General features: G+C 37.0%; 1 long non-coding RNA gene and 1 pseudogene across 3 annotated transcripts in view; both read right to left on the reverse strand.

Moving 5' to 3' along the window:
- Positions 1 to 25896, reverse strand: part of LOC106800952 (uncharacterized) — a 453355-nt gene that overhangs the window by 226214 nt on the left and 201245 nt on the right. The gene's annotated exons all lie outside the window — the stretch shown is intronic.
- Positions 1969 to 2026, reverse strand: LOC147915185 (U6 spliceosomal RNA; annotated as a pseudogene).

Here is a 25896-nt window from a genome sequence, read left to right on the forward strand (position 1 = left end):
AAGTTGTGAAAGGTGGGGCCGGCCCCATGGCTTAGGGGTTAAGTGCCCGCACTCCGCTACTGGCGGGCCCGGGTCCGGATCCCGGGCGCGCACCGGCACACCGCTTCTCCGGCCACACTGAGGCCGCGTCTCACATACAGCAACTAGGCCATGCTGAGGCCACGTCTCACATACAGCAACTAGAAGGATGTGCAACTATGACATACAGCTATCTACTGGGGCTTTGGGGAAAAAAAGGAGGAGGATTGGCAATAGACGTTAGCTCAAAGCCAGTCTTCCTCAGCAAAAAGAGGAGGATAAGCATGGATGTTAGCTCAGGGCTGATCTTCCTCACACACACAAAAAAAATTGTGAAAGGTGCATTAGGAACTTATCAGCCTTATTTCCAGGGAACTTCAGAAACCTGAGACAATATATTTAACAGACAAAGTGAATTTTAGAACTATATATGATGCCATCTTTGTAAAATTATATACTTATTTTATATGTGATACATATTACATATGTTTATTTCCCCATACATTTTGTGTGTGTGTGCACAATATAGGAAAAAATATGGGAAGAAATGCAGAAACACTCCTAGGGAATAGGACTGACATGGTAGGAATGGGGAGTCACTTTGGGTTTTTAGTCACTTTGGGTTTTTACTGTGTACTTTATATGTGTCTGTTTGATTTGTGGGTTTTTTCCCCAAGTCTTTTTTTATTGAAGTATAGTTGACATGCAATATTATATTAATTTCTGGTGTACAACATACTGATTCAACATTTATATACATTATGAAATGATCACCTTGATACAACTAGTAACCACCTGTCACCATACAAAGTTATTACAATATCATCAACTATATTCCCTCTGCTGTACATTACATCCCCATGACTTATTTATTTTATGACTGGAAGTTTGTACCTCTTAATCACCTTCGCCTATTTTGTCCTTCCCCTCAGCCCCTTCCCTCTGGTAACCACCAATTTGTTCTCTGTATCTATGAGTCTGTTTCTGTTTTGTTTTGTTTGTTCACTTGTTTTGTTTTGTTTAGATTCCACATATAAGTGAAATAATATGGTATTCTCTCTCTGACTTATTTCACTTGGCATAATATACCCTCCAGATCCATCCATGTTGTTGCAAATGGGAGGATTTCATTATTTTTTATGGCTGAGTAATATTCCATTGTATGTATATGCCACATCTTTTTTATCCATTCATCTACCAGTGGACACTTAGGTTGCTTCCATATCTTGGGTATTGTAAATAATGCTTCAATGAACATAGGGGTGTGTATATCTTTTCGAATTAGTATTTTTGTGTTCTATGAATAAATACCAAGAAGTGAAATTGCTGGATCATATGGTAGCTCTATTTTTAATTTTTTGAGGAACGTCCATACTGTTTTCCATAGTGGTTGCACCAATTTACATTCCCACCAACAGTGCACAAATGTTACCTTTTCTCCACATCCTCCCGAACACTTGTTATTTGTTGTCATTTTGATGTTAGCCATTCTGACAGGTATGAGGTGATATCCTGTTATGATTTGATTTGCCTTTCCCTAATGATTAGTGATGTTGAGCATCTTTTCATTTGTCTGTTTGCCATCTGTATATCTTCTTTGCAAAAATGTCTATTCAGTCCCTCTGCCCACTTTTTAATCGGATTGTTTGTTTTTTTGATATTGAGTTGTATGAGTTCTTTATATATTTTGGATATTAACCTCTTATCAGATATATCATTTGCAAATATCTTCTCCCATTCAGAAGGCTGCTTTTTCATTTTGTTGATGGTTTCCTTTGCTGTACAAAAGCTTTTTTGTTTGATGTAGTCCCATTTGTCTATTTTTGCTTTTGTTGTCCTTGCCTGAGAAGACATATCAAAAAAAGATATTGCTAAGACTGATGTCAAAGTATTTACTACCTACGTTTTCTTCCAGGATTTTTATGGTTTTAGGTCTTACATTTAAGTCTTCATGCCAATCTTCTCTGTATCGTTCCAATTTTAGTATATATGCTACTGAAGTGAGCACTGATTTGTGAGTTTTTAAAGTACACATCTTGCTTTAATAATTTAAAAGCAAATAAAGACCAACAGAAACAATGAGACAGAGGCCAAGATGATGATATTGAGTTATTTACCCAAACTTACAACAGAATAGTTGAATTGGTTGAGTTTGTACTTTTCTAAAGACAAGTAGAAATATTTAAGTTAGGATCCTTACAAAAAGGCTGGTATAATCATAAAAACTCAGGATTGCCTCTATTTCCTTTATACAGGTCAAGTCTTCTAACAGAAAGCTTCAGGGCATGGATAATCTACCAGTAGTCCCTTACCCTTTACCTCTTTAGCAATGGTTGTTTTAAAAAAGCAATGAATGCACTACCAGCAAATCCTACCAATTATTGATTGCACTTTAATATGTAAAACAAAATGTCATTGTCATATCCACTTTTTCTAAAGGTACTCTCCAGGATAACAGATATTCTTCGAAGAAAGGGTAAATATAGGTAAATATGTGGGTAGACATATTTGGAAAATGCTGGATTTAACAATATCAAAAAAATTTCTTTACAGAAGGACTTCTCTAAAATGCAGAGCAGGGAGGATGAAGTATGCAGAGTCTCCCAAACTATCTGACAACAGTCATGTATCCCAGGCTAGCCTAGTGGTTGCACACTGCAGAAGCATCAGCTAATATTTGAAAAATGAAGAAAAGGGCAGGAAGAAGTTAAGGTGAGGAAAAGAGGACGGAGGAAAATAGAAAATGGAGTGTGTCATTATCATTGTCCTACTTCCCTGAAGCTTTTACTGTCGGTCTAAATCATTATAACGAGCATTGACTTCAGAATCTAAATTTTGGGTAAATGAAATTAATTTCTACCACAAATCACCTGATGGGATTGTACAAAGAAAGACAGTTTCCCCAGGTCCTGACCTCAGAAAGTTTGATTCAGATGATCTAAAGTGGAATCCAGGAAGCATATTTTTAACAAGCAGGTAATTCTAATCCTTGTGATTTAAGGATCAGGTTGAGAAACACCAATTCATGAAAATAAAATTGAGATATTTCATATATAGTCTAAAAATGAAATGGAACAAATTAATTTACCTCCAAATGATCAGGATTTTCCAAGCGGAATACACACAAATAGAAATCCATATCATCTTGTGGATTGTTTAAACAAGCACATGACATAATTTCAAATGAAAAATCAAACTTCTTGAAGACTTCTCCTTTGTAGTAAAATTTCTCATTCTAATCTCATTATGTCCTGCAAACCAACCTGGCCACAAAGCTTTGGCCTGTGCTGGTTCTCTTCTCTTAGTCTGGGATCATAGTTCTTACAACTGTGAATCCATAGCACATGAAAGTTAGTTAAAGCCTTCTCTAGCTCGAACTGAAGTGGTCCAGGGTAGTTAAGAATCTCCTGGTTCTGCCACTTGTTAGTTGTATGATTTTGATAGAGCTACTAAACTTCTCTAGTTCTCAGTTTTCTCACCTGTAAAATGGAGTATTACTCATATTTATATCAAACAGTTTATTGTGAGGATTAAATTAAATGAAGTAATTTATTTAAAGTGCATTAAGTAGTAGCTATTATTTACTACATACGCATTGATATAATGCCTTTCCTGTGTGAGATTTTTTTGTGTTTTTAGTGTTTGTCAAAGATGCTCAAGAACACATTCCTTTGTCCAACACAGTTGAGCAATTTGATATATGACACAAAATTATTTATTTACTATATTAGTATTTATTATTAATAAATATTTCCCATTATTTAAATTATTAATAAGACTCTAACAAATGAAAGAACCAAGCCTACTTTTGGAATAAATCTGTAGAACAGTTGGATTTCATATGTTTTATTCATTGCCCCCATGACCTATGAAAGTGCCCTGTGCAATCCAGTAATTTAATATGTTTGAAATATTGTCCACACTTCCTCTTCTACGTGAAAGTAGGGCAAAAGCTGTTTGTTAGACTTTATCTCCTCATCTGAAAAATGCAGCCATTGTATTCCTTGTTGTCTCTGGAGCATCCAAACATAAACACCAACTGACCATTTTATGTTAATGGCATCTTGTAACTGTCTCCTAAACTTTTTTCCTCAGTAGATCCCAGCATACAATTGATCTCTGATCTTAAGAAATAGAAATAACCAGTAAAAACCCATGAACAATCCAAATATTCAATCAATGGAGTAAAAAATATTCTCAACTCTCTTTGTCTCTCTCTCTTTTTTAGGAGTAATTATCTGGAGAGAGAAGTGTGTGTGTGTGTGTATATATCTCCACACTGGAAGAGAGTAAAGATTATGCCTTTGCTAAAGGTCTTGATGATTCAGTGACTGTATATTAATTGAATATCCAAATCTCAACCAAAATAAGCCCTCCTAATTAAATTACCAGATTCTTCTAGTCATGCAGAGAGATAAATTTTAAGTGAAGACATAAGAGTAAAATCATAGAGAGGCAGGAATTATTTTGGATTCAAATCCATGTAAGTCACTGTTAAGCCAATTTCAATTCCAGAATATTGGGTTATACTCAGTATCATTGATTTGATACTCAAACGGCGTGTGAATTGTTATGCTGAATTCACACCATTATAGAAAAAATTCTAAAAAGAAAGTGCTTTTGAATCTACATATCCAGCACATCCAAGATTCATCTGTAGATTTGTGTAATTTAAATCATCGTGCTTGAACTTGATCATTACAGAATGGGCTGCCTTCATCCCGTCCTCTTGACTATAGCACCCTAAAGCTAATCTACACTAACAAGACTGGGCCATTTAAAGAGGCATTCTCTTAGACATTTCCTCTGCCTCTCAACAAACTTTCAAGTCAGCTTGGTGAAACTGAGGCACTTTCATATATCCAGGCCACGCCCTAAGAGTGCCTTCAAAAAAGAAAAAAAAAACACCTAAATGAGTGGTTCTCAAGCTTGGTTGCACATTGGAATCATCTGGGGAGCTTTAAAAATACCTGACGCTTTGTGAGCCAGCCCCAGAGATTTGATGTAATCAGTCTGGGGTGCACCCTAGGCACTGAAATTTTAAAAACCTCTCCAGCCAAGGTGGAGAACCATTGATCTCAGCACCATTTGATGCCCGAAGAAACGGAAAACAGTTCTCTAGTCTTCCCTGAGGGTCAGGGGATGTGGTAGGCTGAATAATAGCTCTTATAGACATCTACACTCTAATCTTTGTGATCTATGACTGTTACCTTGGATGGCAAAGGGACGCCAGAGGTGAGCAGTTTGGGGACCTTGAGATGGGGAGTTCATCCTGGATTATCTGGGTGGGCCTGATGTAATCGCAGGGTCCTTATGAGAGGGATGCAGGAGTCAGTCAGACAAAACACGTGTGACAATAAGCAGAGGGACAGACAGAAAGAAATGTGAACATGCTATGCTGCTTGCTGGCTTTGAAGATGGAGGAAGGGGCCCAAGCCAAAGGATGTATGTGGCCTCTGGAAGCTGGAAAGGTCAAGGAAACAGATTTTCCTCTGGAGTCTCCAAAAGTAACGCAGCCCTGTGGACTCATTTAAGACATCTGACTTCCATAACCATAAGATAATAAATTTGTATTGTTTTAAGTCGCTAAGTTTGTGGTAATTTATTACCACAGCAATAGGAAAATAATATAGAGGAGGATGAATTCTGTCCAGGAGCAATTTGAAATGCTCTGATGGGGAGCTCTGAGGCTCTTGAATATCTAAACATCAGAAAACCCAGCAAGAAAAGCCAAGACCAAATTGCTCTGATCTACATTCTTATTAAATTTTAAATACATTTCTTAAAACATTTTCTAATCCTTATTTTCTTTATATGCAACAATATTTTTGTTGTATAGAATTTCTTAAATACAAACTAAATGTCATGTTATTACTACCAAGCAAAACCTCAGGTTAAAGCAAATAAATGAAGTCTAGTCAAACATTTTTTAAAAGCTGCTCACCATGGGGAGATTGATTGGCTTTCAGCTTTGCATGTCCTGGCTTGGTTATGGTAACTTCAAAGTTTTATTTGGTAGATTCTTAAGAGTATGAACATTTGCTACTGTGAAGACACTCTTTTGGGGCTGAATGTTATCTATGTATAGTCTATGTTGCCTTACCATCCACCACTAGCCACTTCTGATGAACAACAGGAGAGCCATCAGATCACAAGCGCCAGTTATAATTTGATCTTTCAGGCTTTGACTCAACTGTCCTCTGACTATTACTGGTGACAAATACAGGTTCCAACAGAGTTTGAATCTCAAGGGCCTAGAAAATGCAGGTTTTGCCTTAGAGTTCTCTGGTGATTCTTTTTCAATTAACTTAGACTATTAACCCTAAAAAATTGATTTAGATAACCGATATAAATGCCTAGAGAGGTGGTCCATTTATAACAGTTGTTCAATAAACCTTAGTTCTCTTTACTGTAGAATATAAATAAAAACATTAAGAGAGGAGAAGGCCTGTATTAGAAGCCAAATCAAACCATTACAATTTGTGTGTTCGTGGGCAACTTCTTTAACTTCCTGGAGTTTTGTTCAATTCATAAATATGTGCAATACAATATAAAAATATGTTCCTACATTTTTTGTAGCATGCATCTTTTCTAATATTACAAGTATTAGTGTCGCCATTATTAGGGATCAATCTCGGGCTGTCAGCCAGTTCTAACAGAGGCAGAACCCCCCCTAACGAGTCAATACTGTAAGCAGATTCCTACCAGAACAATCACTTGCCAATGACAGAAAAAATGTACATACTGCTTAACCAAATAACCTCCCCACAGATAGCACTTTATTTTGTAGTATTCAATCTCTGTGGACTGAAGATGAAAGAAATATCATTAGAATCTCCTCCTAATATTCCTAAGCTACATCTTCCAATGAGGTTTTGGGTCTATCAAGAAATGTAGGGCAGAGACTTGGTGGATAGTGACAGCGTCAGGGAAAGTAGGCGCATGGTGCTCTCGGAGGCGGTCAGGCCAAGCCGGTGAGCCAGACCTGCTGTGGGAACTTCTGTCTCCCCAGTGCCCCCAAGGGTGTTACAAAATCAAACAAAAACAAACAGATAACAACAACAAAAACCCCAGCAAAGCACATTTATTTATTCTCTCTAAATACATTTTTACATCAGTCCCAAAATGCTATAAAAGGTGTGATGAAAATCCAACAAACAGAACGTTGGCAGCTCCAGTCTCTGACCTAGGTGGATAATTTGGAAAAAACAAGCACACATATGTATTTCCAAAGGAGATGCACCCCCACCCACCTACCTCAAAAAGTTCAGCTTCTCAAGATTCATCCAATCTGTTCAGTGACAGTAACATCCACATATTGTACGGTAAGTTGTTTGCTGAAGCACTATGGGAACTGGGACTCTTCAGCCACTATTCCCACGCTTCTGCAACCAGAACCCCTTTATCTCACCAGAGGAAATTTTAGCCTGATAAACCTTTCTTTTTTATTGTTAAATGGTATATTTTCTTCCCAGGTGTTTTACCCCCAAAACACCAAGATCCAGTTACATCAGATTTTTTTAACTGCTCATATGTCATTTGTATATCAGGCAAAGTCCAAGAGATTATTTTCACCATTAATCTCTGCAACTAATAAAGATGAATATAAACCAGCAGCCTTAAAACCAGAGGTGGGCTTTTCACCGGTAATGCTTTTCCATAGCTCCTTGATGAAGATGATCAACTAAAGCAAAACTTCTGCATGATCTATTAATAGAGAATGAGGATTAATGAAGGATTATGTCATAATGAGTCTGCCTGCAGAGTAGCTTCGGTTCTAGTCCTTTGCTGCCAAAATACAGTTCTCATTTCCAACAAACAAAGTCTATCTGAGAGAAAGCACAGAGCCCCTTTAGAACTGGAAAGTCCTGTGCATAATAATGACTGTCTAACTCTTCTTTTGCCAAAGAGCTTCAGCACTTTCAATGTCATAGGTCAATGCAGTGATTCAGAAGGGGCCTGATCCTTATCTAAGCTTTTGCAACAAAATTAGAATGTGCTGTAGTCTTATTAAAGAAATGTTTGTTCCTCCATCAATGAGCTGAAAAGAAAGCAGCTCAATGTACTTTTGCAAATTACAGCAATAAACTGCTTGAATTAACTGCTTTATTACAAATATTTAATTATTCTGAGGGTTAAATATCCAACATTTTGGAAAGGCAAAATTAGCAGTCCACTTGATAATCTACTTCATTTAAAATGTTATGATGGTGTATTTTTGTTTTTATTTTTAAACAATTCCAGTTTTCACTTGTCTTCATTGTATATTCAGCCAGTTTCCTTATGGAATGAAAAAGAAGTATGTAATACATACTTAATTTTGAAGTAAGTTGTCAAGAAAATCAAATTCGTAATCAGTGAAAAATTACACAAGGCAGAACTTGTTTTCATTTCCTAGGAACACGAACAGTCACAAAAATGAAATAGGACTCAAAACACCAAGTTAAGGTCAGTCACATTTTAAGTAAGACCTATTTGAAGATTTAGACAGAAAACATCATCATCATTATTATTAAAATAGTTGCTGTTTAAATGTTGTTTAAAGTACACTCTCCTTTAAAATAAGACCATGAATTAAAACTTTACATTAAACGAAAACTCAACAAACACATGCTAAACAAAAAGCAAACATCCTCAAAGGAAAGTTTTTTACTACAACAAAATAAAATTCAATTCATCAATCCAAACCTGTTTTTCATTTGTTAGTCCAGTGGTATCAAAGCAAATGAAAATTATTTTTAAAAACTGATCATTTTATCTGGGTTATATTCTTAAAAAAGAAGAAAATAGAGAGTATTTTGCCACAGGGCAAAGAAAAATATTACAATAACAGAAAATGGATCAACCAAGATATGCTTCAACAGAGGGACATATCAAAGCATTATTATAGTCTCTCTCCACTTACTGTTTGGATTCACTAATCTACATCACTAAATTGACCATTCAGTGCCAGAAAATCTGCCATGTAGGTCTCGACTTTTCATAGCAGCTCTTAAATGTGTGTTCGGAAACTACAAAGTGCTGAATATATTTTCAGCCTTTTTATACTACGATTTACAACTAATGACCTTAAGCAATGTCATGCATGTAAAACAAAATTATGAGACCACCCTGGTTTAGAGCCGAATAAAGGTATAGAATCAAACTTCATTATCATTCAAATTTCATAGAGGAGAAGAACAACAGTAAAAAAAAAGAAGTCCATAGTAATACAGATAATCTATTTTGTAGTTTTACTTTATAAAAATATCCTCCACTTGTATTTTGCTATTACCGGCTCACGGTAAGTAGACAATTATCTAAGCTTAATGCCAAAAGTAATAACGCACTGTGCACATTCAAAACCCTTGTGCCACATCAGCCAACGCCTGCAGGGATAAAACATTTATCAGTTGCTCCTTAGAGCAATAGTGGATTTGAAAATTTGTCTGCCCAGGCTGACATTTAGTGAAATCATAGTTTTTCCTTGATTCAGAACCCAACACAGGAAACCCTGATACTGGGATGACTCCACTGGCAGTGTGCCCCCTGATACCCACTGAACTGCGGGCTACTTTCTGTCCCACTACTTCTCATGAAAGAAGTCCTTTTACTTCCCTGCTATAGTTGGCACACTGCCCTTTTCACAGACCCAACGAACCGTCATCTTGGATATAACAAATTAGTACATTCTCAGAATGATAATAAGTGCAGGCATGAAAACACTATTGTTTTTATTTGGAAATGAAGTAACTCATTTTAGCTGGGTGACTTTTTCAGCGTAACACCACCAGCCAAAAAAAAAATCTTTTCTGAAAAGAATGGTCAATTTCAGGAGAGATATGATGCATCATTTGCTGTAAAAATCAAGGAAAGGCAAACGAATAGGAAAAAATGGCATTTGTTGTAGAGTAGTTAAAGAGAAAATAGGAGGTTTGAGGGAAATACAAATGTAGAAGTAGTGTGTCCATTTCAAAGTACAATTAGAGAAATAAGATTGGGAATGAGTACAACATGGAGTTGATTTTTGATATCAGGTTAAGATCTATTAACTGATTTTTCTGCTTGTAATTGCAAAAAATATATAAGTAAGAGTTTTTTAAAATGACCTTCAGGTATATTAAAAAAATAATTAAATGTAGAGAATGTTAAAACTCTAGAGAACAACATAAACGTGTTTTCATATGTTAATGAACATGTCAAAATTTACTTTCAGTTTTCAAAAGATTCCCTTTACTCACATATGTGTGTGTGCGTGCATGTGTTTCCATTCTCAGAAATTTTCTACTATGTTCATAAAGAAAACAAAGAAGTTAATATTTATAAATTTGCATATAAGTCAAAATCTACTTCAAATCAGAGCTTTAAAATTTATAGGAAACACTTTTTCTCATTATTCTGTAAGGGCCATCACCATCTTTCAGTTTCAGGAGCCCTGAAAAATATGACTATAAAAACTATTGTTATGATAGTCTTTATGACAGTTTCAACTAACATTTAACTCAGATTTGAATAGTAAGTATACCTTTAAGCAGAGAATAAGATGCAATTAGAACTGCCAAGCGGTATGAAATAATAAGGTAAATAAATATACATTTTCAATACTCTAGATTTTGTCCAATTTAAATGTCAGCTCAAAATTATAATCTAGAAATCAAAACAATCATTAATCTCCTCTCCCTTTGCTCCAGCCCTGATCATTTCAAATAAATCGTGATATTTCATGTAAAAATGTGCCACGAAATTTACTAAACTTTCTGGTTCAAATGAGTTCAAGAATATCTCATTATAAATGGAGACAGTCCTGAAAAGGCAGCCAAGCATGACTAAAAAGATCACTCTTTTACACAAAAAATAGCCTTCTTATTTTACCCTTTGTTGAAAAGACATTTGGCCAGCCACAAGGGAAATACATAATCTACTTTTATATTCAAATAATTTATTTAAAAACTCTATGCCTACGACACTAAAACAATTCTGGACTGAATATACATATTACATGGCTTTATGTGATCTTAATCATTGACTTGTTTTCATGTGTTAGCAATAATTGTGGCAATTCTTTTTAAAAGAGAAAAACACATTCACACATTTTAATAAGAACTTACCATTAAATAAAATTATATCTGAAATGAAATAAATGGTATCAACGTGGTATAGTTCTGTAAATAATTTTATAGGTGAAGTCAAGTTTGAATACTGCAGTTCTTTTACGTAGCAATCTATCAATTTGATCTAATATACATTCCAACACACAATCTATCTGGTAACAACATGTCAGAAATTATGCCATCATAATTTGCCTTTTTATAAAGACAAGTAGCAATACTTGAACATTTCAAGATTTAAAAAACCTCCCTCCACATGGATTTGCTCTTTTCAATTCTGTGAATTTTTGTTTCAGTGTTTTGATATAAGGCTGATAATATGAACTCCGAATTATGGTAAATTTAACTATGAAATATTCCTCCCCGCCCCCTCCCTCAGGAACCAAAGAAGATGCCAGCAGCAAATGATGTTTGTCCATTTACTTTAAGTAAGACACTCTTTCTTTCATTCAGTCGCTCAATATCTAAGATTATATAACAGCAGAGAATGGCATATACTGAGGAGGAAAAGCTTCAAGCAATTAGTTTCCTTCTAAGTACTTTAGCCCTCTGTATTTAGGTTTTTAAAAAACAGGAAATCATATAATGAATTTCAAGCAGCCATACAAAGCATTTTAAAAACTGTTTCTACAGTCTTAATTTCCTTTCATCCTTATACACATAAAAGAAAGGAAGTAGCTATCCCATTCATGTCCTAAAATTGATCACTCATATAGTCTATAAAGTTTTCTATGCTTTCCACCTATGTTTTTTCTCCGACTTCTCAAGGTACCAATGAAATATTTCCAGCTCTGATTCAGAAGACCAAAATGTAAAAGGTCGACTTGTCTTGCACATTCCCGGTGCCTCCCTGGACTCTGCCACTCTCCCAGCAGAGCAGAATGAATATCTGTGCTAACCACACATTTCAGGACAAAGGAACTAATTCATGGGGGAGGGGAGACCACACACCATTTATAAGGTTTGTTCGGTTTACAAGAAAACTATTGTCAATGCTTTGTTGATTCATTATGAATGACCCTGCGTGACAAATAACAAGCGGCCACCTCCTTGCTGAGCCTCACCAGAATGCTTCCTGCATTTGAGAGCAGCCCAGGATCTGCTGGGCTAATTGTTATCTAAGGAAACTGGAGCTGGAGGTACACGAGATAGCTCTGATCACAGACATAGCCACTGAGTTGAAGATTTGATGAAACTGTGGCTCTGGTACCCAAAAGATCATGCACAATAGCACAGTGCTTGCTATTGCTGTGCAAAACTCTGATGTGAAGAACCAGATTCCACTAGAGGGAGTGAAAAGAGCCCAGAAAGGATCATAGAGATGCTGAGTCTATGCAGGGTCCCACCACTAGGACATTTTAGTCACTACGAAATCTTCTTGTCTCCTCACCTACAAAATGGGACTAAAATATTTTTTTAAAGGAAAATCACCTTAAAATCTTTTGTTGGAAAATGCTATACAGTGCACAAGTATTATCTTCATCATCCATTGAACCTTTGTACTTTTTTCTCTGTCCCGAGGGAAATAATAAATTGACATATTTTCTATCATCACAGATCCTTTTAAGACCACAATGTGATTGCACTCCAGTACATCTCACACTTATCCCCATTAAAAACACACAAAGGGGTGAGAGCAGGGAAAGAAATAGGTAAGCATAAAGGGCAGCTCAGAAATGCTGTTGTACAACATGGGCGCTCTCTCCTAACCTGCCCCAGCCTCTAAGACGGGAGTGTAACCACCGCACAAAGAAGCCAGCAAATGGGCCCTGGGAACATTCCAGTTGAAACTGGCTGCTCTGTGGGTAAGCGCACACAGATTGCTCTCCCGAGCGGCCATTGGATTGCAGATCGGCTCTGTGTTCCTCCACCGCTCCAACCCTGAACAGCGCCCTATATCTTTTTAAGTGGTTGGTTTAGTTGGAAACACAGGAAAGAAATCTGTTCCTCCTTGTGGCACCTACATAGTAGCATTGTAGTGTTTTGTTTCATTTTCTTTCTTTAAGGAATAAAGGGACCTTAAAAATAAACCCAGACCTCCATGAAGAAAAGTTCCTTGGTGGCCTGAGAAGGAAAGAATCCTTCTCTTCTCCTTCAGTTCTATCAGCTATAGGATTTCCCTAGGCCACCAAGTGGTTTTCAGAGGAGACTAGAGTGTTTCAAGGTGGTGGTGAAACTGGCATTCGGATAGGTTGCTGATGGAATGTTACTTTGTAAACCTCTGTGGAGAGCAATTTGGCAATTTCTACCCAAGCTAGAAGCCCACGAATCTATCCTATGGCCCTGCTCCCACATGTGAGAAATGACATATGCACAAGGTTGTTTATTGTAGTACTGTTTGCAATTGTGGAAACATCTTAAATGTCCATCAATAGGGGCCGGTTATATCATAATGCAAGGATACAAGGAAATAACACACAATGTAAAAAAGAATGAGGAACTGATATACAATGATCTCCAAGAATAATGTTAAGAGGAAAATTAGCAAGGTACAGAAAAGGTATGAACTGTATGAGACTCCTTCTGTTCAAGAAGGGGAAAAAGATTGATATATATGGCTTGCAGGCTCCATGAGAGCAGGGCTTATGCTTGTTTTGATCACCCTGGTGTCCATAGGGACAGGAAATCCTATATTTCAGGTGAGGAAAGGTCTGAAATAAAGTTGTGGTGAACAAGAGAGAGCAAGAGAGTCAAGAATAGATTTGAGGAAAAAACCCAAAATCTGGATTGAAACTCATCTATACAACTTGATAGAATATTTCATGAAAAAATCCAAAAAATATTAACAGTGGGATCAAGAGTGATTTTCCCCCTGCTTCTTTACCCTTTCATCTGCTTGTCAATTTTTCTATTAGGACAATTTGTTTAATAACTTAACAACAAAACAAAATACTACATTGGACTTAAATCAGTTGTACTTGGTGATTCTTTGGATGTGTGCTTTGGGAGGGAGGAATCAAAGACAGTTCTGAGATTTCCAACTTGAAAACTATGTGGATGTTGTTGAGAGGAGTTGAATTGAGGAAGCCAATGATAAGATGGGCAGTGGACTTCACTATTAAATGTTCTTCAGGGATCACGCTGTGAGCTGGCCTTAGGGTGCCCTTTCTTTCTTGGCTTCAGGAACCACTGTTTACCAATTCCACTGTAAAGAACATGCAGTCATACTTCTACTATGGAATCATCTGGGAGCTGCTCTTAGGACATAGTCAACCATGTTTCCAAAGAAACTTACAAATCATTCAAAGCAGTGTTGACTTTCACTGGTATTGTTTCTATTGACTTGCAAATAAGTGCACTTGTGTAGCACAAAATTCCTGCACACATTGCCTCTGGTTACACAGAAACAGCTGAGGGTAAACAAGGTGGAGCTTAGCAAAATCGGGACCCTCTGTTTGGCATCCTCAGGATGCCCCTCTTTGTTGATTCCCCAGGGCTACAAGGAAATTTCCCATCTTTGCTGGCTTCCTCTGCAACCTGGAGCCCATCTTGCACGCATCTGTCCAGCAGGCCTCCAATCCTCTCCCTTCCCATTCTCCTAGCCAGGGCTCTCTCCTCCCTCCTGCCCTTCCCCAAGCCTAGCTTTGCTCTCTGTGCTGTGATTCAATGTATTTTTGTTAATATCAAATATTACTGGAGTTATATCCCACTTTTCCTAAAGCCCTTGGTTTTTCTAGCAGGTGGGATGTTATGTGAATTTGAAAATGTTAGAATATACCATTTTCATCTCTATTACAAAGTCTCTGATGTGGAAGCATATAGTTTGCTAATAGAAGAATTCTCTACTTCTCGGAATGATTTAAAGTATAACCAGAGTTTTGTCAAGTAGAGGATTTTCCAAAGAGTCCCCAGGACTTAATGGGTACCCAGGAAAAGAAAAATGTCCAACGGGTTAGGAAAACTTGCCTTCTATACTCCCTCTTACAGCTTCACCAACAATATTGGCTATTAAAGGCTTGGAAGAGTTTTATAATAAAAATCTGTTTTAATTTTGTTTAAACCAGAGTTTTCTACATTTATTTTGCTTTTTTTTTTTTTTTACCCTCCTCTTCCTTTTTATAGAGTTCCATTACTATTTCAAGGAACTAGTGATTCATGGAGCACAGTTTGATCCTGGTCTAGTGATGAATTCCCTTAAAAACCAACATTCTTCCTATCATTATTATTATTGTTACTTTTATTACTTACTGGGTACACTTTGTTAAATTCTTTATAAGAATGATCTCATTTAATCCTTACCATAACTACATGACATAAGTACCATTATAATCTCCATTTGACAGATGAGGAAAATGAGGCCTTGAGAAATTAAAAAACTTTCCCAAAGTCAAACCACCATGAAGTGGCAGAGTCAGGATTCAATTGTTTCTGTCTGACTCTGGAGACCCATATTCCTCTTCTCCGGGTCTTACAAAAGTCTTCCTTGACGGGGTTTGAACCTGTATTCTGACCCGACCTTTAAGAAGTGGAACAATAATATCTTGGGGGCCCATGAGGTGGAAGAAGCTGAGGAAAACGGAGACTGAGGACAGGAAAAACAGGGGCTACTTGCACGGCTGCTCCTCTCCATCTGGCAATTCTCCCTTTAGGTATTGTATGTTCTCTTAAAATGAGCCTCAGTTTCCTCATATGAAAAATGGACATACTGATACTTCTTAGGATTGCTATAAGACTTGAATTTAAAAATCTATCAAGTGTTTATTGCACAGTGCTTCAGCATGGTGATCCTGAGGCACTAGTGCCTGGCATATATAGTGATAATACGATCTCTGACAAGTTTCTAAATCTCTCTGTGTCTGAGTTTCTTCACATGTAAAATGGGGATAATAATGTTAACTACATCATAGGGGTGACTGTGACTATCATATGACAAGTTAACATGTAGATCACATGGTAAGCACTATACAGCTTTGCCATTTAAATCATTTTCCTACTTGTGGCTAACGCCATGGAGCAGCTCTAGAAAGCACACCCAGAATGCTGTCACCAGAATGAAAAACTTTGGGCTCTCCAACTCTAAAGACTCTACTGTCTGTAGCAGACCATTACTCCTTCATCAAAACAACAGTTATATGCTTCGAAAATTTAGCCGGACTTCAGGTGCTAGTCACTCTTGAGCAAAGCTCCTTAGACTTTAAGGAAGATACTTTTGTAAACAACGCTTAATCTCACTTTTCAGTGAGTGTTGATTCTGCTTGGCAATAGGTGGTCTGTGAAGTTATATAAATGGCCTGCTACCAATGCCACAGTTACTTTGTACATTGCTTGGCCAAAAGAGAAAGAAGAAACAATCTAATTCCCCCACCATCTCTTCCCCAACCATAGATGTTGCCTAAGCCCACGGCATACACACTGTTATGTTATCTCACTGCACCTCATTGTGAATTCCCATAGTACTGAGGAAATACTATTAACTTACATATTTTCCTAAATTTCCATGCAGGTGAGTGCCTAGAAAATAAAAAACAAACTTTGGGATGATACTGAAGCATTCGCACTTGGAAACTGGAAACTTAAACTTAGCTGGAATGCACAGAAATGAGGTTTCCTGATGAAATGCTCTGGTTATTAGAACATCTTTTTGCTTCAATTCATATTGAAAATCTTTCTAAACAATATATTTTATTACAAATAAATATTTATTTATTCTAATAAATATATTGTAATATATTTACATACAATATATACAATAAATATATTGTAATATATTTATTACAAATATTACAAATATTACAAAATAAAATGTAACACTGACCCAGAGTGAAAAATTTATAAAACATGGACAAATATAAAAAAAATAAAAATCACGCATAATCCTAACTTGTTGTGAGAACCCTGTGAATGTTTCAGTCCTTTTAATACACATATATAACCATAAACATTTGCATATTTTTCACAAAATTGGCATTATACTGTTTGATAACTTTGCTTTGAAAACAAAACATTATAAATGAACATTTTTCTGTCATTAAATATTTTTCTAAGACATTTTAATGGCTAAATGATGTTCCACTATATGCATATACAAAGATTTATTGCAAAATCTCCTATTGTTGAATATTTATGTTGTTACCAAATTGTATATTATAAATAACTGAGATGAATAGCCTTGTACATAACTTCTAATGTGTATTTCAGTTTATGAATTTATAATTCTAGGAGTGGAATCATTGGTTTATAAAGGATATGTACATTATAAATACAGCTGACCTTTTTTTTTCTTTCATGAGGAAGATTGGCCCTGAGCTAACATCTGCCAATCCTCCTCTTTTTGCTGAGGAAGACTGGCCCTGAACTAACATCCATGCCCATCTTCCTCCACTTTATATGGGATGCCGCCACAGCATGGCTTGACAAGCGGTGTGTTGGTGCGCACCCGGGATGCGAACCAGCAAACCCCGGGCCGCAGCAGCGGAGCGCGCGCACTTAACCGCTTGAGCCACCGGGCCAGCCCCCAGCTGACCTTTCTCTTGCCGTAGTTTGACTGTATAATGAAAAAAAAACAAATAAAAAGTAGAAAAGTAAAAGAACCCAAATTTCCTAATATCTAAGTACCTCCATAAACTAGACTCTGAGCTACCTTTTCAGCTTTATGTCTAAATTCTCTCTTTACCCTCTCTCCTTCACTCCTGTCTCCCTCCTCAGACACTCGCCAAAGCCACTTGACCCCAGATACAGAAGCACTTGCTATCATTGAATAATATATGAGCTTTTTTGGGCATTTGCTCTTTCTACTCTCTCCACCTGGAATGTCCTTTTCAGCCTAGCCAGTGCCTGTCCATTCCCCAAGGCCTGTCCAATCTTGAGCAAATGACAACATCTCTGGGCCTCAGCTTCTACACCTGTAAAACGGACATAATAATGTTACTTTGCTCTTAATATTGTTTGAGGATTAATGAGTTAATACCTATAAAGACCTTAAAATAAGCCTTGTCCCAACTTAAGAAATGTTCAACAAATGTTAGCTGTTTAATATTATTATTACCTGACATACTATCTCATCTGTATTATGCAACCAGTTTATATATAATTCCATTTGATCTTTAGCAGACCCTCCAGTTCTAGAATTTCATGACTTGATTGCAGAGGCTACAATCTGGAAGAGACCTCAGAGATCATCTAATGCCATCCTCATCGAAGTATGATGAATCACCTGGGCAGCTTGTTAAAAATGCAGATGTCTGAGCCCTGCCCCAGTCCTACTGAACCAGAACCTCTGGTGGCAAAGCCTAGAAAAATGCATTTTTATCAAGCTCCGAGATGATTATTAAGCATGATAAAGTTTGAGAACTACTCATTATAGTCTAAAACCATAGGTTTGCCAATGAGAGAACAAGGCCATAAAGATTAAGTAATTCTCCTTAGACGAAAGTGGAAAAAAGCCCATATAGTTTGTGGAACGAAAGAATTGCCATATCTCACATGACCAGTGAAACACAAATGATTTCCAAGGATGCTTCAGTGATGCTGTGGTTCCAAGATTTTGTACTTGAATAAAGGAAGAACGTGAGCTGAGATCAGGCTTAAAATTTGATTTCAGATTTGTTGGCAGGAAAATTGATCAAAGTTCAACTTAATTGTGGTCTCTCATTTATGGTGAAAATGTGAATCCCAATGAAGAATCGATTGCAGTCACTGAACAGTTAGTGACACTACCGTAAACACACATCCACCCTGCAGGACAAAGCAGCTTGCTCCTAATAAAGACATTTCTATTTTGCCTTGTCTATTTAATTTGACATTTGTCTTTTGGCAGAAGATGCATTATCGAGACAAGGAACAGAGAAGATGTCTCCTTCCTTTTGGAACCACATGAAAAAATTTCATTTTATTTTATTTTAGGGGTGAGCGGATATGTGAGTTGAGGGAAGATTTCCTGCATAATTACTTCTGAGATACATATTTCCATTTGAGGAAAAGCCATACACGAAAATGAAGTCCATTCTTAATAAATCAGACTATTCATTTTATTCAAGGACCACTTCTATTTTTAAAAACAAACATAGCTGATTCTGAAGTCAAACACAACAGTGGTATTAGACTGCCACACCCACTGATTAAATCATGTGATTGGAACAGAGGTCCAATTTTAAATAAACAAAATTAAGACCTTTTAAAAAAAGATAATGATATTTTATTTCCTGGTGAAGCACATGATATATTTCCTAAATAATAAAAAAAGAGATTTATCCACAATTTCTCCTCAGAGAAATAAGAAATTGTAGTATCTACAGGAAACCTCTGAGGCTATTTGTTATTGTTGCCATAGTACTATTATTAAAGAGAAAAATTAATTATTAGAGTGTGCATGGTGCAAATGGGCCCACCATCTCAGGAGGGTTATCTTGTACTGTGATTGTACTGTCTCTGCATACCAATGGGACAGTTTCGTGGGAGGGAAGGTATGCCGTATATGCACACACACCATAGGCTTGGCCAAGTGTCTGCATTGTGGAGACAGGTTCCCAGAAACAGTACTTTACCACTTTCCTTTTTACTCACAGAATCAAAGCAGAATCATGTTGCCTTTTGGCATTTTCTCCTCAACATCGGAGTATATGAGTGACGTGGATCACGAATGAGTGGCCACAATTGCAATATTCATAAGCAATCAAAGGATTGCATCTTGGGTACACAACCTTTTGGGGATCATCAAGAATATCCTTTCAGATTCTGCATCTCCCTCACTTCCATCTCTACCACTCCTGCCCCACCATCATTCCCTCCTCACCCTGCATCACCACATTCCTTCCTCCTGACAGACTGTAGCAACTAGTTTCTGTTTGGCTTTGGCTTTGAAATGTTGGTAAGGGGCCAAAAGGCTGAGAAGACCAAACACTTTGGCCCTGCTTCCTTATTTGACAGAATATTAAAATTCCATTTTAATCTCAAAGATCTCAACGACATTGTAGCTGTGGTACAGTTTTCACTAGCTGCAAAATTCATTACACCTACTTCCATGGGCCCAGGTTGTTACATTATGCATTCCTTGCACAAATCAAGGTGTACATTTCCCTGTGGATAGGCAACGGATCCATCTATCACTATAATATATGAGCATAATTTCATCAAAGTGTGGATCATCTGCATTTCTTACATTCCTTGCACAATAGTCACAAGCGGTATTCTGTGCCATATTTTCACCTGATCTAAAAACGATCATAACTAGGATGAAACTGTTCATACTGGAGCCAGGACAAATAACTTGCAGACACTGAAAGGTTTATTGGTTTTTAACCTGTGTGATGACTGTATCTATGAACTGTGATTTAAAAAAAAAAATTGGAAACTGACTTTGGCATCACCAGTTTGGTACCAACCAATGTTTAGGATGGTGAGACTTTTATATTCTACATTTCCATCTATGCATTTCACTATTACATTTGCTTAGAAAAAAGTTCTAATGTGAAGTCTCATATGTGGCTAGTTTTCCACAATGACTCAGCACTGCTTCTGCCATACTAGAAATAGACCATTCCTGTCCATCCCCTATATGTGAATGAAATTGCCTTGAATCTGTCAATTCTCATCTTGTTAATGTGGTCCATTCTCTTAATTTATCAAAACAATTTCAGTTCTAATTTTTGCCAACAAATTGTTGATATTCTCAAGCTAAACAAGCATGTTATTCTGGCATTAAGGTCATGTATACAATGTTAAATCATTAGGACAAATCAGGGAAAGATTTGCCCTGAGCTAACATCTGTTGCCAGTCTTCTTTTTTTTTTCTCCCCCAAGCCCTGGTACATACTTGTATATTTTAGTTGTAAGTCCTTCTAGTTCTTCTATGTGAGCTGCGGCCATAGCATGGCTACTGACAGATGAGTGTCGTGGTTCCACGCCCGGGGAACTGAACCCGGGCTGCTGAAGTGGAGCACACTGAACTTGAACCGCTAGGCCATCACGGCTGGCTCCTGGAAATATATTTAACATGCTAAGACTGGCAATGAACTAATGTTTCTCCTGTAATTTGCTTTTTCAGTCAACATCTCAATCAGCTGTGCCTTCCTAAGATTTCACTAGGTTTTATATCTCCAAGTTACGTAAGAAAGAAAAATTGTCAAAATATATTGTGTCCTTTGCTTCTAACTTTAGTATCAGAGTAAGATTACCATAGAGGTCAATTAGATTAACCTAATAAGACTCAGATGATATTTGTTGTTGATATTCCAATAACATTTGTAGCAACATTCTAAATGTTAACAAATGGATGTCTTGGTGGAAACTACCTACTTTGCAAATTGTTTGCCAAATAATTTCAGGCAATTAATTTAATTTTCTGTCATACCACTGTCACATGACATACGGCCATATTTACATAATATTTCATTATTCATTTAATGACTACATACGTAATTTGAAAATCTTAGATAAGATACAAAATAAAAACGAAGAGAAAGGAGTGGTTTCTTGGGTATGTAACAATAAGACATAAAATGCTCATGATAAGCAAAAATTTTAAATGATAATTCCAACTCTTTGAAATGTTACATATTATGTGTTAGAGAGCCTCTACTCTATTTAAAAAATCATCAATACTTGAATTATAAATCAAAAATTTAGAAATAATTTCATTTACTTTCAAATATCAATCTGAAGGAAAAAATCTACAGCAATTTATTTTTTATGAAAGACATATTTGTAGTTACTTTATCATCCACTTTTTTTTTTCAGTAAAAAGGGAATTAAACTATTACAGGACACCTTGTTAAGTAATTATATAGCAACATCACTGTGCAATTAAATAGCCATCAGTCCCTGCAGCTGAGAAATTTCAGGTAATTATTCAAAGATAATTTAATAGGAGAATTACTGTATTCAAGCAAGCATTAGCTAGTAATCTACCTCAATTAAAGCATCCAATTAATTTCAGAACGTTGATAACAGTTGCCTTTGGCAAAACTATCCTTTCCCCTCATTTGATCCTACGTATACAATATTACTTAAACATTGTACAAAGTTAATTTACTTCTCCTAAAAGTATAGTCTATTAATACTAGTCTCCTGAGAAATTAAACAATTGCAAGTATAAAAAATATTCCTTTTTCTTCTCTCTCTCATTTGTACCTTCTACCCAGCCTTTTATGTAGAAATCGAACAAGGTGGATTTGGATTCTGGAGCATCAACCTCCTCAGTTTTCATCACAAAGAGCAGAAAACTTGCTAGCAATGGAAAGTGCCAGAAGGGGCTTTTGTTTTCAGATTGATTAGCTCATTAGACAAACTATCCTTGGGAAATGCGCCCCTATGAATTTGGTGGTGATGGCGGTGGTGGAGGTAATACTATGTAGGCAGAGACTCTTTTGAGTGGAATTTCCTTGATCGCATTTTCACTGGAGTTTTCATGCTCAATAGAAAAAGCCACAGCTTTGGAATCAGGTGGGCTTTGGAAATGCATAGGAGAAATGGTTTTTGGTTGTTTGAGACCCTGCTAATCATGTTGACTCTTCAAGTTTTCAAACTGGCCCTTAACAGCCTTCCTGGGTTGGACCCGTTCACAGTTCTACCCGTTTCTTGGGTAACTCACTCAGCCTTTTTGAGCCTCAGGTATGGAAATGCCTATTCCAGAGAAGGACATTACCTCCTAAAAGGCCATTCTCAACCCAATCGTGAGTGTCCTCCTCATTGAGTGTCTCACATTATGGGTCTTCCAGAAAGAAAAGCACGTGATCAGTACCTTGAGCTCACTTGCCTCAAGATTGAATTAAAGGTAGTAGAGTTTGTTCCTCCATATCCACAGGGGGATTGGTTCCAGGACCCCCTCAGATACCAAAATCCACAGATGCTCAAGTCCCTTATATAATGGCGTAGTATTTGCATATAACCTATGCACATCCTCCCATATACTTTAAATCATCTCCAGATTACTTATAATACCTAATACAATGTAAATGCTATGTAAATAGTTGCTATAATGTATTGTTTAGGGAATAATGACAAGAAAAATGCCTGTACACATTCAGTACAGATGCATCACAGGCCTTTCAATCTGAGGTTGGTTGAATCCGTGGATGCAGAACCTCGGAGTACGGAGGGTGGACTGTATAAGGTTGGTAATAATGGGGCAAATACATAGGTTTGGCTGCGTGTATTGCTAGATAATTAAAATACCAAACACACAAATGGTTTGCCTCTGGACATCACTTTCAAAGCTCCTGGAGCTTTCATAGCAGCTGTGGAAACCGGAGAAGAAAAGGCCATGCAGATGTCCACAGACAACTAAGGAATTACTGCAGGCTTGTATCTCCACTTCCTCATTCAGTAGCAACCTTTGTCTTTGCCTCATTAACTTTATACTTCAGCTGCCTTTCCACCTTTAGTATCATTTGGAAAAAGGACCCAGCATGGACGGTTTATTCTGATTCTGACCTACCATTCTCTTAGGACCCTGCTTTCTGTATTCTCCTGGGGGGGAACTATTGCATCTGTAGGCAATAAGTCCTCATCCAGCTCAGGTTTCCCTGACTCTACCCAACCCAACCCTCATTTGTCAGAGGGGGATTGAATGGGGCCAGAGGTTATTGAGCTGGAAACATGTTGCTCAGGCTTGGACTAGGGTGAGGTGAGTGAGGCTGAGTCATGCAAGTAATGGGTTGGACCCTGTCTTTTATAAATATTTTTTGATATTGCTGCACTTGCATCTGATTTCTGACCATTGGAATAGATAATTTAGTTGCTCCATTCCTTGATTTCATTTCTTCAAATTTCTGATAAATCCAAAGTTTAAATTTTCTCCACTAAATGTATCATCACCTCTTTCCTCTTTGGTCATTTTTCTAGAAGGTAAAGAGCAAGTCACTTTTTACTGCAAAAATATAACATCTGTACTATAAATAGCAAAGCTTTCAAAATGCTGATTTATTTTAAGATAGTTTCATCCTCCACAAGGTTTAACACTGTTTTTCTGATAGGGTTTAAGGTTTTGGAAGTTCATATGAGAAAAATTTTTTCAGTCATCCGCTTAATCTTAATTACCTTCAAACCTAACAAAGGCATTCCTGAACTCCTGGCTTCCCAGTGAAGGCTGAGAGTTGAGTTTAGCAACTTCAGTTTTGGTGATATAACAGGTAAGAGGACACATGGGCATCTGGTACCATGTCTGGCACATATTAAGCTCAAAGCATATCTATTACATGAATGAGTCTCTCTGCCTTTCGCCCCAGTACCAGGCTTTATCCTCTATGTGTCTTGGATGGTCTAATCAGTATGCAGTTATACTGTTAACTTAATAAAGTTGTGTTAACCACTGGACCAATGCACTATTTTTCCATTACATTGAGATTAACCAACAGGAAGGACTAGCCTTTTTAAAGCAAACAAGTAAGCGAACAAAAATACCAGTTTGAACGTTCTATATCTCAGTCCATTTGGACTGGAAAGAATTAAAGAATTGAAAAAAAAATAAAAGAGAAAATTAAATAAACTCCCAAAGAGAAGTCAATGATGTTCCCTCCCACAGAAGAGTTTATTAGTATAAATATATTGATGAGGTCCAAGTCATAACTTGTAGGATCTTTCCACTTTGTTATGCAGGCATCATCAGTAACTGGCAATATTTACTATCCAGAGTTGTGATCCTGTTGACATCTACAGTCAAATTATACATCTATCAAACCCCTAATCACCAGTGCATTCCCAGCATATATAATCCAAATGATTAAAGCAGGTAATGATTTCTCCAAAATAATCACAAGATGCCCAAAGGATTTAATTCACTCTATCTTGGTGCCTCTTGCTATTCTAATTATTACTGCTTTTAGAGTTAAGTTACATGTAATCTTCCTTTAGAATTACAAATGGTATACTTTGCTTTCTTATCATGTCATAGAACTGTTATTAATCACATTTTGGGAAAAACTTTCAGAAGATTTAATAAGAAATTTTAAAGCTCCAGTGGATTTTCCACGGCTGCAAACTCCCTGCATCCTCTAAAGAAAGCAGCCCATAATTGATTAATAAAAAGCTAAGTAATTTTGGTATTAATATGATCCCCTGGGAAGCCCCCATAATCACAACTAGCAGGCCAGTCACAGTATTGCTCAATTACATAACCAGGTAAATAATCGGCAAATTGACAAACCCTATAAGGGGATTTTCAGCATTTCCAATTTGTTAATCCATGATAAAAGCCTCTCAGAGGCTGGACAAAGCCCAGGCTCCTTCATATTTGGAGGCTCCTGGTTCGTTAAAATACTTTAAAGCTGAGTTACCAAAATTGTTTTATATTTAAAATATATCATTTAAAATGCTAAACATTAATGCCTAATACATCAGTGCTATAAACACATACACACACACACTACGATGCTATATGATTGTCTATGTAAAAACTACATTGATAAAACTGTTGATTAGCAGTGCACTCCAGGTGGCATGACTGGTACCGGGGCACTATAGTTCCCTTCTCTCTGACCTTCAAGATATCTCTGTGACTGAACGTGTCAGCCCAGTGGAGGCCTTAGGTGAGCACAAGGCCTGGGTGAGGGGCCCCCTGTCCTCCCTCATCTTTACTGGGCCCAGGTGCACCCAGCCACTACTGGCACAAAAATAAGAGACCCTGTCTCTGACCCCTCTAGGTGCTCTTGTTAAAAAATTCTAAAAAAGGACACATTATAATTAGCTAGAGGAACCCATCTCAGTGCTTAAATCATTCATCCTCTTCAAAAGTGTTCTTTTCCAAACCACATTTTTCTGTTACAATTTAAGTTCTCTCCTCAACCTAACCTCATCGAAGATTAGTAATTCTGCCTTGTAGAATTGTGAAAGTGTATTGTTACTCCTCCCAATCCCC

Source organism: Ceratotherium simum, chromosome 15 (assembly GCF_057802395.1).
Source record: "Ceratotherium simum simum isolate JZ-2026a chromosome 15, ASM5780239v1, whole genome shotgun sequence".
Taxonomy (NCBI): domain Eukaryota; kingdom Metazoa; phylum Chordata; class Mammalia; order Perissodactyla; family Rhinocerotidae; genus Ceratotherium; species Ceratotherium simum.